General features: G+C 33.9%; 1 long non-coding RNA gene across 1 annotated transcript in view; it reads left to right on the top strand.

Annotated features, from left to right (window-relative positions):
• LOC112213281 overlaps positions 1 to 13,983 on the top strand; it is a 136,500-nt gene that overhangs the window by 49,925 nt on the left and 72,592 nt on the right. The gene's annotated exons all lie outside the window — the stretch shown is intronic.

Below are 13,983 nucleotides of genomic sequence, written 5' to 3'. Positions count from 1 at the left end.
ATAATTCAAACAAAAATACAAACCATAATTAATGTATAGGCTAACATGTAATAATAATACAATACTGACAAGTTTATAAAATTATTTATGTAGGAATGTTATTATAAATTAACAGAAAAAACTGTATGATAAACAAAATATCGTTGCACTCTCACAAAATCGAATAAAATATCGCGTTTCACGAATTCGTTTCTCACTAATTCTACGTCACAATAACACGATGAACTTCTCTCGACCACGATTAATTCAACTCTGACAGCATTACCACGCTCATTTTTCCCTTAACAAACCTTGGTAACGCTCACAACACTTCTTGACAACATTAACATATCTTGACAACGTTTATAAACAATCAGCCACGTCCTTCCCTGACGTCACACCATCTCACATTTATATAATTTTTTTACACGACTTTAGCGATTCAAGGTAAACGAAACAGCCTGCATAAATTTATGTTTACCTACTTAGGAAAAAAGTTTTTCTCGCGTTTAATACTTTCTCTGTTAGCGAGGATGAAGTAGTGGAATACAAGCCTCACAGTTTCCAACTTAAAGAAGATTTCATTCGAGATCAACGGTGCAGGCGAATAACTTTTATAGGTTAAGAATCATCTATTCACGACTGGCAATTAGCACTACCCGAGTTCGACTACTTCTTAAGCATTAAGTAGCTTATTAAGTAGATCTCTGTAAGGTGAACTTCTTAAGGAACTCGTTCGCGAAAGAAGGAAATTCATGCAAAATTATTAGAACAGCGATAGCCTTTAAAATCTCAAGTATGTTTTACTACGTTCTATGCTGCTCGGCACCTGCTAACTTTTATATGTTGATCCTTTTATTGCACGCGCTTCAAAATTGCAAGAGACAGTTTATCCGAAATTTTATTCCCCAAAGAGTTATTCAAACTTACTTTTCTTTTCCTAAAAGGTATCAATTCGTAGGTGACTGACAGACTTTTAAAAAGATTTATCAACCATACATCGAAAGGATTATCTGACGAAAGAAAGCAATAGAAAGTAATAGAAAATATCACGTTGTTAATGCAAGCATATAATTCTGTATATAATTGTTGAAGTAACTACTTCAAGAATATGTATATCTGGAGACTGCTATTACGCAAAAATATTCTAAATAAGGAGAGGTGCATATTATTGTACCCTTAAATATACATTATATTATGGGTTGTAAGGTCTAGGAACAAGGGAACTAATAAACAGATTTCAATTTTGTAATGTCCTTTTGCTCCCTATCATTCCATTGTCTAGTAACACTAAGAGAGTAAAGATTGGAAGCGGCATAAATTTATACGTTATACTCATCCTTATACTTATACCTTTAATTATTTCAAGATACTTTTCTATTATAAATTCATTCACTCGTTCATCAATCGGTCAACCTCAACCTCAACAATAATGAATGAACGAAAATTTACACAGAGTATAACGACTAGATTGTAGCGTTCTTTCGAGATTCGTGCGTAAGGAAAGAAAGAAGACTAAAAGGTTCAATCGTCTCTTATAAAACAAAGAACGTTAGACATAAATAATTTTGTTAGTTATGTCAAAGAGCGAAGAGAGATGAATATTTTAATATCCGTTTAATAAGTATAAGCAAGTGTGCAGTTAACGTAGACGTTGTGCGATTAAGTATATTAATGTAAAGTGAATTGCTACAAATGCACTTAATACGCTTGATCCCAGTTGGATGTAAAGCCTGAAGGAGAAAGCAAAAATTTGAAATAGGAAATAACATAAGTTGCTCTGCTAGAGTATAAAAAATAAATTCATGATATATAAATTATTTCCTTTTTTCTGTTATCTTGTACAAAATTTGTATTAACGGAAAAATGTAAGCGAGTGAAAGGTTATTCGTCAGAATCGATTTGTTGAAATGTTTCGCGTATATATCTGCGTTTGTAATAACGGAAAACATTACAAATATCCAACATGCTAAATTTAAACCAAGCGCTGTGTATAATATGAAAAGTTTTCCGGCGAAATATGTACAAAACTTCTCTAAAATTATATCGTTGATATATTCGAGTGAAATTTTTTAAAGTAAAATCGATGCAAAATTTAAATTAAACGTGAAAAATTGCAATATTTGAGATATTTTAATTAATACTTTTCATCGAGACAGGAATTTGAAAGTTTTACTAGATCGTTGACGCGTAGCAAGAATTTTAGGAGCGGCAAATGACAACGAAGGGCAACGTATGACTATGATAAAAAATAAATAAAGAAGAATAAAGGTTCGCGCGATGAGCGAGGTTGATGAAATTTAATTAATTGGTTTTCGATACGAGCTCGATCATCCGTGTCGCATCGATGAATTTCATGTGACCGTCGCGTTGCGTTACTTGGAAAATTGTTACAACAGCTGCGACTATTACATCGTCTCTAATGCAGCAGAAAGAAAGGAAGAGCCTGTTTCGAAATCGCCAGATATCCAAGACGACACGGATTTCCGGCAGGCGATAATCGGCGATGCATTAAAATCATCGAAACGGCGCATCGGCAAATCTTGCCAATGCGTTCGCCATTCGAGTCTGTGTTGCATTTGCACTGGAATGCGATTGTATTAAACGCAGAAGCGGGCCAACGTCGGAAAGATCGCGAGGAAACTCTTTACGCGAGAAATGCTTTTAAAAGCGGAATCCTTCGGGCGCTTGATACGTTCGCGAAGCGGGGGAAGGTACCACGAAGATAATACGACAACTCGTGAATACAATGCAATGTCGTGGCATGCACGTACGATGTTCTTTCGTTAAAAGCATCGACAATGCGCGTAGTATCGACGAGAAATGTAAGATTTTTCAAAACATCACATTAGATCTACCTTTCTCATAGTCCATGATTTTACAGTATTTTGTGGATTGTATATACATCGCCTTATTTACGAGCTAGAACAATTGATTAATTTTCGGTTGACGTTTATCTTCTTAAGATTACTATTCTTCGTTCGTCCGAAATTTCTGAAAACCTTACGATATCAAATACAACGTTTAACCCAATTTTCGTATTGTTCGACATGCTTTGAACTTTAAGCAATTCTTAGCAATTTGCCCGATATCTCCGATTGTTTCCAAACTTCAGTATATAGAAGAGGAGTGCTTAAAGAGATGAAATATACCTTAAACGTTATTATATTAAAGGTAAATTTTTAATTTTATATTAAAACTAAACCTGTCAGTATCTTCTACTAAATAGGAAAATGTTATATAAATATAAAATAGGTCTAAATAGGAAAATGTTATATAAATATAGGCCGTTTAAAGCTGTATTAAAAAGTTATGGCAAAAGTATAAAATACAAAGAGAATAGTAGCAAACCTATAGAATATACTGGCAACGTATGGCTGTTAAAATCTAAGACACCCTGTAAAAATGCAAATTAAAGTGAACAGTAAACAGCTGAAGAAGTTTGTCGTTAATAAATTCAAATAACAAAACTAACAAATAAACGAAAGAAATGGAACTTAATGGATCGCTTTCGGTATCTAGTTCGTTGCTTGTACTGTTTCTTTTAACGATATTGTACCTTTTGAAATATCGATACTTGTTTCCACACTAAACAAATTTCTAAATAAAAATGACAAAATTCAGCGTGAGTTTTAGGCTAATTTTAAGTTTAGTTTTAATACGAGATTCTTAGTAACTTGGAGTTGTTTGCGACGCTTTTTTCAAATGATGTTTTACTCTTTTACATAATCCCCTCCAATATATTGAAGTTTGAAAGAAATGAGAGGTACCGACCAAATTCTAAAGTATTAGCAAACTTTACTATAACTTCATTTCTTTCAAAAGTTTAACACAAAGGGTACGAAAGTGTAAATAGTCAAGTACTATCAAGGCAATTAATCACAGTTTTAATCGATTAAATAGTAAATTTAGCTGAAATGCATGTACAATATTGCATTACCAGAATGTTTTTTACAATTTTATCGCGCTATTTATTAACAGCCATGGATCGAATTTTCAAATATAATAAACTCTTAAAATGTCTAAAGAGAAACATACTGTCGTTTGACTATGAGTAAAAAGCAACAGAAATATCAAGGCGCACGACAGATTTATAATTCTTTTTTTTTATCACCCATTGATAAACCTTCAGAAACAGATTTATTGTAATTCATTAATTAGTTTACATGAGATTCGCGGGCTTTGTAGTTTTCAGCCGCCTGTATCCTGGTGGGTTGTTGATCAAATTGCTGACTAATGAATTTGGCTGCTTTTGTAATCATTTTTGTGCAATTTCGCTTGATTTCGAATAAATTCGAACCCGTTTTATCTGAAATTTTGCATTGAAAATTGCTAGCTATAATTGAATTCCATATGATCATATCGAGATTTATATATTAGCAATTTATTGTTCAGCGAAAACAGTGACCTACGCCTCTCCAGTTCAATATCTAGTTGCCCTGTTTGTTTTTAAGTGTTGCTTCCACGTAAGTCACTTATAAGTCTTATTACTTGGCTATTTAACGTGCTCCTTTGCAAGTAATGCTTCGTTATTTAATCTTATTTCTGTTTCTGTTATATGTTTTGTCGTAAATATAGTGTACGTAGGTTTGAAAGCATTTAATTTGATTTTCGGTCCCACCTCAAATCTCCTTTATGGACATTTTTAAAGTTTTTGTTGCTTTGTCTAAGTTCTCATGTGATGCTAGAATTGTCGTCAGCATACTTAACTACTAGTGCATCGCTGGTCGTAGCGAGATGTGCTATAAAAATTTGGTACAACGCAAGTCCCAAGACGCTGCCTTGGGGCATAGCAGCTCGCATGGGGTATAGTTTGCAAAAACTGCCATTGTAGTTCACACGGGAATATCTTTCAGGTAATAGAGATAGTGGCAGATAGTAATTGCGCGGCAGATGTTTGAGTTTATATAGTCCCTCGTGCCAAACGCGATCAAAAGCTCGGCTAATGTCTATAGAGGCAGATAAACGTAGCCTGTTTTCTTCAACACTATTTCGTTCACTATCCAATGTATTTGCTTCATTATAGGATGTTGTTCTCCAAATTTTGCGATGTCGAATGAGATTACAGGTTTCAATCGTTTTAATAGAAGGTTTTCTAATATTTTTGATAATATTACGAGTGGAGAAATTGGCATGTGTAAGGACGTTTCATTTAGTGATTTTCCTGGAAAATTAAAATATGCGAATTTCCATTGAGTTGGAAAATATCAAAGTTTTATAACTGTGTTATGTATTTGAATTAATATGACAACCTCTTTATTTATAATTTATAAATTGACAAGCGTTTATTTTCACCATTGTCTGTACTTATTTAATCGATTTACACGATAAAATTTATTTATTTATACATTTATTTACAGTGTGTTCATTTATAATGTTATGTAATACCATTAAGCAACAATATTCGTTGTAAAGTTTCGTCCTTCTTTGAACACATTTTAATCAATTTGTTTCAGTCCGTTGTATTCATTTTATATATTGAGGACTTTAGACGTGCAATTGTGCATCACTATCATGGAAATATACGTTCAAATGCTCACATACTTTATATACTTTCTGTCATTAATATTATTATATTAAAGCCAAAATGTTTCGCTCTGTAACTGAAAATAGCTTCTGCTTGTTTCTCTTCTTTTTGGTCTAGTCTCATACGAACTTGAAGCATGACGACTCAGATATGCGTAAATAAACCTAAACGATGTCTTTTCTTCTCACGCAGCTTGTTAATAGTTAAGCGTAGTATGTTATTTATGTTCGATACCATTTACTGTGGTAAAGCTCGATTTGCGCTAACAGCTTGGCAGAACAATACATTCACGATTCTCTATCGTTAGAGTCACGGTCACTGTTATCGGTTTTCATACTACGTGTCAATCATAGTACTGTCAAGAAACAATCACGGCTCCGATAAGAATTATTTCATTCGTCAATGTAGGGAATGTTGGATTAAAATCTTTTTTAATATTTGCGCTAAAGAATTGCTATCAGACAATACATTTGCATTAATTTACGCATAACGTTATAAATAGAATACATAAACAGGACATGTGAACTGTGGTATTTTACTACAATGTTTATGATGTTTTTATCCCTACTATATTTATTATTCAATATTTATATATTATCTTATTATCCTCAAATTGATGTATAAAAGTTAATGTATGATAGCTAATATCAAACTGAATACACCACCTAATAGTCAACATTAGATAAACGACAAATACCAACTTACTTTAAAAATTGAGAAGACGAAAAATTTACGTTTTTATTTATAAACAATTCACAATTTCAATATTATATCCGTTTAATCAATTGAAATATCATTAATAAATGGAATTGCATAATCGTGTATTCTGAAAGTGCTGTAAGCCCATTTCCTGTAATCCGCAGGAACGCCCCATGTACAATTTTGTATAAAATGGAGCAACTCAAATATGAAACTCTAAATTTATCATCAACCGGACGAGAGAGACCGTAACAATTTGAAAACATTATATAAATACCTTTGCATAAAAGTGTTAAACCAATTACATGCGAAAAATATAAACATATGATGCAATTATTCGTGTATCATGGTTAATTCAAAACAGTTTCGCGCCACGATCCAAAATGAAAAATATAATGTAATATTAATCTTACAGGTACATTGTTGTAGTAAATAAATAAATATTTTTAGTAAATTAGAAGCAACAGTATTTTGTTTCCTCTGCTCTTATTTATAAACAAAAGTGGATCAAACCATAAAACATAAATTTCATATAATTAAAATTTAATGAATTATACAATTTAAACACTTAGAGACGTGGACAAATTAAGTGAACTTCAATCGAAGTAAATCGTATGTACATCTGTACAATATGCTCTTTTTATTGTATTGTGTCTTTGCTCATATTTTTTAATGTTATTAAAACCACACGTACGGTGTGCCGCAAGAAAACTAGCATTTTCGGAGTGTCACTGTAAATGGAAAATATAAAAATAATGGTTTCATTAATGGATCGAATTAAATGAATTTTCCGTTTCCGTGATAACTATAAAGCACTATGCTTTGTTTACTTTTGTGCGCACAAATAATTTTGAATAATAAGAATATCAGTGAAAGATATCAAAAGTACAATCTGATGTAAACGATGAAACAAAAATGCATTTTTCATGTACTGAAAGGAAAGACTTAAAATAACCTCCTGAATATCCTAGAAAATGTTTTTAGTTTGTTCGCGGAATATTATGCATAATAGGATTTTTAAATTTTCTAAATTATTATATGGCGAAAGTTACTAAATTAAAATTCCACAATTTCTGATATATAGTACACATGAACACTTTAATGTATATTGGAATGCTGAACTTCTGAATTCCTTCTTCGTGTTTCACATACCGGTTGGTCTTGCGTAGTGAACAGCTTCCTCCAAATTAGTCAATAACGTCTTGCTTTTATTCATTAAGTATTTCTCAAGTAACTAAAATTATTTAATACTTACTCGTACTAGATGGCAATCTAAATTTGCGAGGAGCATGAATTAAATAAATCGATAACTATTTTCTTAAATATGAATATACAGTCGACCCTCCGGTATCCGAAGATCTATTTTCCGAATATCCTAACGTTCCGCTGTCCAAATGTTCTATTATTGGAACAGTATTAACTGAACCTCAACTGTTTCTGTCTCAGTCAAAAATTTCGGGATATAGGATATCGTTGATCGAAATTTGAAGTAGGGTAAATGAGCAAGCTGTTATTTATTTTCACTTTCGTGCGTCTTATTTTTAAAAGGTTTTCAATAAATATTAATGTATTTTCATAGGAGCCTCACTTTTTTAGAATATTGATGGTTCCCTTCCTGCATATTGTCATATGCTTTTTCGAAGTCCATTGGTATTAGCATTGGTAATTTGTGAATGCTGGTTATTTATGAAGCTGTCGTCAATTTGCGTTTCTATATCGATTAGTTGGTCCATTGTAGAGTGAAAGGGTCTGAAGCCACTTTGGTAAGCGGTTATTATGTTGTTAGTTTTGGGTGTCCACCAAAGTCTGTGGTTTATCATCTCTCGATTGGCTTGCTTTTTAATTTTTTAACTAATCCGTGGATTCTGTTCTTCATACATCTTTCATTTAGATGGAGTCAGATTTTGGTCAGCAGTTTGATCTCCAATTACTCCAATTACGTTTTCTAGGAGGCTGGCTAATCGTGTCTAGTTTCGCTGACTGAAAATCAAGAAATGATCGAATGAATTTCGCTCCTTTTCCTTTCCTTGTATCTTTGTTTCACTATTTATATTAATTGAGTCAGTTGCGATTACTCGTATGATAAAGTTGTCATTTGTTTAAATCCGCGTGTAAATGTGGAGTGTGTTCTTCTGTTACCTATGGCTTTGGGTTTACTAATATATTGTGTGATTTACGATCGAAGTTGCAGGCTGGTGAGAGGTATTTTTGGATTTGCTGGGTGTATTCGTGACTTGTTTTCTTTCTGGTTTGGTAATAGCCATATCTGAAACTTTTCTATTGATACTACATTGCACGGCTACATGTCCTTCCTGCTTACGTAAGAAGTAGCCGTGCATCTGTATGCGTGTAAATATACGACCTTGACTGCTGTCATAGTATTCTGCAACGTTAAATATATTTTCTGAGCTTACGTACAGTTGTTTTCCGATACTCATCGGTGGTCTTAGGTAGGCCAGTTTCGAGTAAACTTTAAAGCTATTTTTAAGTAAAGAATTTTTCTATATATTCGTTGAAAGTACATGAAGGCATGTTCGATAGCATCATTTTTCTAGACCGGGAGATACACAGCCTGATTACAACACTGATACCCTTGACAGTAAGCGAGTCGTGATTTGACAGGAGTTGGTAAGCTGTTTGTTTGCAATCTAGATATACTCTTTAGTTTTCCAATAACATTGAACAACAGCATGTAGTAAATTATGGTTGCTCCTTCGACACTGTTGGCCAAAGTTGTTGCTTCTTTACCAGGTTGTACGTTGCTTATGGTTACTAGAGCAGAGGACGATAGTACGGATTTAGGCTTTTCAGGATTCGCTATGTTACTAGTGAGGCTACTTTCGAGACTCGTGTGCTCAAAGGTCTCTGCCATTGTTTCCTGGCTTGGATTCATTTGACGGTCAGTCATACCGCGAGCCCTCAGGCACGATGGTCGTACCAATAGTAACGCTAACACTAAAATTCACTCGTGTAAGTAGTTTGTTGCCATAATGTCGCTCGATGTGGTTTGGCACTCACGATTAATGAAATAAATATATCCGAGCAGTTTGATGGCTCGATGTGAGCTGTAGTTTCATAAACTGATACAATAAATATTGAAAATGTAGTGTTTGAAAGTACGTGGATTTGGCGAAATAAGAATACGCAATAATATACAATTTCCACCAAAAATACATACTAAAATATTTAAAAATATTTCTAGAATTCTCCGAATAGAATCGGTAAATCTCGAAATAACGTATCGCACTTGGTATTTCTAATTGGAAACCTGGATGTCATTCTCGCCGATTGTTTTACAAAATTCGATAAACGTAGTCAGAGAATTACGAGATATTTCAAAGAATTTATAATACAGTCATATAAAAAACGAGAAAAAAAATAGCTTTACTAAAATTAAATTTGAAAGATTCTGATATGAATATTATCTGGTTTGCAATGTTGAGTAAAAGTTACCATTATTTCAACTGTTACAATCAACGGTCTGCTCTGTTTTCATCGCTCGTGTGGATACACGCCGACTCACATTTACATTTTTAGCTGTCCAAGATGAAATATAAAAGTTGACGAAGCTTTACAGGCCGATAATCTGACCAGAGAAGCATTCCTTGTAACGAGAAAATGCCAAAGATAGATAAATTGAGATTTTGTTAACGCGGAAGAGCAGGATAATTTAATGCTGCCTTTGCAGAATTCGCTAATCGTACTACGTGACTTTTGCAGCGTGAACCTACTTCGTGATTATGTAATATACACATACACATACATATAAATATATATATGAATAAGACGATCTTTTATTAGAAATCTATTGTACAATTAAACATTACTGTCAGGGAGAAGTTGCTTGCGTATTTTCAAACTACAACAAGTAGTTCGTATTCTCAGAAAATAGACAACACGATATACGTATACATATTTATAAATCATTGCTACTTACACAAAACAACAATTACAGAGATGGTATTAGGTCCGAATATTAATGCGAGTAACTCTGATAAATTTTTAGATTCTATGGAAAACGATGCATCATATGAAAAAATTGTATTCCATATTTCTAATCACTTTATCACCGATTGTACATATATTAATATAGCTATAGATATCCAATGTATTTTCATTTCAAAATTCAAAAAGATCGATTATTTTTAATCTTTCAACAATAGCGTAAAGTGTATTAGATCATTTTTTGATGTATAGATTTTGCATCATATATAAGGTGAAGTGATGTCTCAATAGTGATTCATTAATGTAATTATATATTCAACTTATTATTATTTGATCGAACAACGAATAACGAATATTACATGCACTAATTCTGCAAATCTAATTCTGTATTTAACAAACATATGTTCCTAAAAATCAAATTTTCAGTTAGACAATTTTCAATTGCAACGTTAATCACAATTCGTGTAATTCGGTCAGTTGCAAAAATTTACACAGGAATTTATTGAAGGCTATCGATAAATACTGAAATTCAGTAAGCACTCTATTAGGAAATTTAGTTATTCGTTGTTAGAGAGCATAAATGAACATTTAGCAAAAGTAAAAATTTGTTACTATGTTTGGCGAACGTAATTTCAAAACTATGTCCATTTTAAATCAATGGAGTTTTATGGGTTTTTATGGACACTTATAAATTTAAATTTTTTAACATTTAAACTGAAAATTTGGACCTATTGTGTGCAAAACATAACTTCACCGTTAATTGAAATTATTATACAGAAAATAAAAATGATTATTTTTATAATTTTTCAAATATTGATGAATAATTGATGATAAGAGTTAATTACTAAAGTGAAATCTTTATTCGTATATTTAAGCTGAGATATAAAAATATTCAAATGGATATAAAAATTAGATAACGCAAAGTACAAATACAAAGTAAGAAGATGTTTAGACAGGAGTTTAGAACAGTTGGATTTTACTCGCCTTTAAAATTGTGAACCAAATCTATAGCTGCACTATTAAATAGATTTTTATATCTTGTAACAAATCATTAATATTTCGAAAGTCGTTATCATAGTGCCTGTCAAAAACTGGTCAACATTGGATAATTTTTCATTCTTAACTGTATGTATCAGTGGTCTGGTTCTACGCATGAAAATGAATGGAAAAAAAGGAGTAACATCTTTCCGTTTCGGACTTCGTTTCCGAGAAAAATATATTTAGAGATTCGTCAAGTGCTAATTGTAAGTTTCGAGGTGTCTTTCCGCTCGGGTTGATATTTATAAAAATTGACAACGTCAGGATTTGTTTTCCATCTATACTGTTGCCACATTTTCACAGTGTCCGCATTGGGAATGGTTTTATAACCAAGGATAAGAGTATTATTTTTGAACACCATTTTATTAACGTAACAAGTGTTCAAACTGTTGACCGCGCTGCTTCATACACAGCTCTACTCGTCTAATTAAATTATGATCAACGATTAAAAAATGTTATCCTTCTTCTTTCGCTTTATTTTTGCATGTAGGATCACCACTCGACCACTTCCAGCATGACTTCGGAAACACACTGTATGCGTGTCAGTTTTACTGACTCGCATAAATCAAATTTACACATAACGCTGTGTGAAGCAACTTTTGAAATTATGTTTCGAGTACTGCATTAGCGCTACTGCAGCATAAGGCAAGTTTTGATATGAAATAGACATGGCGATTCTTTATAATAAATCCGATTTTCAACCTATATTCTTTGGGAAGTCAACTAAAGTTCAAACTAGCCGTTGGCGTAGTAAAATCCAGAATGACGGAGAACCAAAAATGGACATGGTAAGCTTCGACACTATAGCTCTCATTGAAGAACAACAAAATGGCTGAGTTTGTTGACATAATCATACCGTTGCAATACTGCTCACAAGTGCTAATTACACGGCGATTTGTTTCCAAGAGATCTGAGTCAATTGTACCTAGTAGCTACATATAGTCATCTCCAAGGACAAAAGGCAAATTACGAAATAATAATTCAGCAATAGAGAAACAATAGGTGGTGAAAAGCGTATGCGGCTTGAGCTGAACGAACGAGCGGCGAGAAAAACGCTGGTGAACCCGCGCTGAAACGTTATAAATTGTTCCATATGCACTGCATTAGAGTATAACGCGGCGGCTCAACCGCGTACCGGACGTACCACGTATTTATTGCGATAGGTTTTCGGGGGCAAAATGCTGCACCACCAAATTTATCGTTCCGCGTACAAAAACCACTTCCTCCTCTCCTCCTGTCATCACTTTCCATCTTCTCTCCTTGTCCTTCTTTGACCATACGCTCTTGTTCGCGTTCTTTTTCTCTCAAACATTTCCAAGATTAGCGTTTATAGTCTGTACGCACATACATACACAGAGTGCAAGTCGAATGTACAAGCAAGCGCGAGGCAATTCCTTGTGAAAAAATAGGAACGAAACGCAGAATAAAACTTGAAACATATTTATATAGTATATTATATGTCCTTAAACATTTTTAATATATTTTTTTCTCGAAACTATTATCGAACGGCTCTAGCGCCTTGTAAACTTTCCAGCTGAGTAATTTGCTTTATATGCATTCACTTCGCTGTATCTTAATTACTGTTTATAAGTCATAGGAAATATTTTCTTCTTTACGATCTATGAAAAGTTACGTCGATTTTATAATCGATTTCGTTACCAGTTACTCGAATCATAATATGAATTTTATCGTACACTTATTTTATTCGTTTCGATACAATGAACAGCCATACATATGCATAGAGATTGATACGAAATTTTAATATGTCAGAATGATTTTTCAGGAATGAAATGCATACGCGGTAATGGTTTGCATACGTGTGAATAATGGTACGGTAAATATTAAGCAGTTTTTTTTTAAACATTAAAAATTTCGATAAAAATATGTCGGGTGTACATTAGAATTAGGGTTAGGGGCGTAAAGCGAATCTTCGTTTGGATTACACGTCGTCGTTATTTAATAGAGAAGACATTGGCTAGTGCAAATACGATTACCATAGAACCGGACAAGTAACCGTGGTAATTAGATACTCGAGAGACTAATGACAATGATCCTAGGTTCAATAACGAATCCGCGGACAACGGGACGGTAGTCGTACGCACTCGCAAAATCTAAGTCGGATTCTGTGTTAATATTCGCTGACCGTAAGGAGTTAATCCTTTTTTATCGATGAGACCGCAAGAGAGAATGACTTTCCGTCCCGGTGATACCCCAGAGGAAAACTATGACGGGGTGTGTCTAAGGACACGAGATCATCGGATTCGTCGGGGACATCCTACGTTCGGAAAGTAAGGGAAATTGACGTTGCTGCTAATTGGCCAATCTCCATATCAGTAGTTAGAAAAGGATGCTAGCTGCCCTTGAGGGAGGGTTGCTAGTGGGAGACGTCGTTCGTGGAAAAATAGGTCTCTCCTGTCTTCCCGTAACTGGGACAAAGACTGTGTATCTGTTGAAGGATTTTAGGTAACTAGATATTAGTGTTTATGACGGTCCTCGGGCTAGCCGATCACGTACTGTGGAGACGCGTCGACATCTGGTAAACATCCTGTGAATAGGATCTGCGTGTGGCAAGCTACGGGACAGAAACCGTTGGAATGTTTACTTCCACGTGCCGCTACAAATCTTTCTTTTAAGGAGGGCTATAGGATTACTCAATGTCTTTGTTAGATGGAGAGTTCGTCCCGTTGACCGCGGCCACGTTCGGCGACTAATTGTCGCCTTGAGCCCAAGCTCACTGTCACAAGTCTCGAACAAATACAATTGGTTAGAATGACGGCAAATCGTTTAATTACAAC

Source organism: Bombus impatiens, unplaced genomic scaffold (genome assembly GCF_000188095.3).
Source record: "Bombus impatiens unplaced genomic scaffold, BIMP_2.2 scf_0577, whole genome shotgun sequence".
Lineage (NCBI taxonomy): Eukaryota > Metazoa > Arthropoda > Insecta > Hymenoptera > Apidae > Bombus > Bombus impatiens.
Note: the sequence above shows the minus strand (reverse complement) of the source record. Positions and strands in the feature narration are given on the sequence as shown.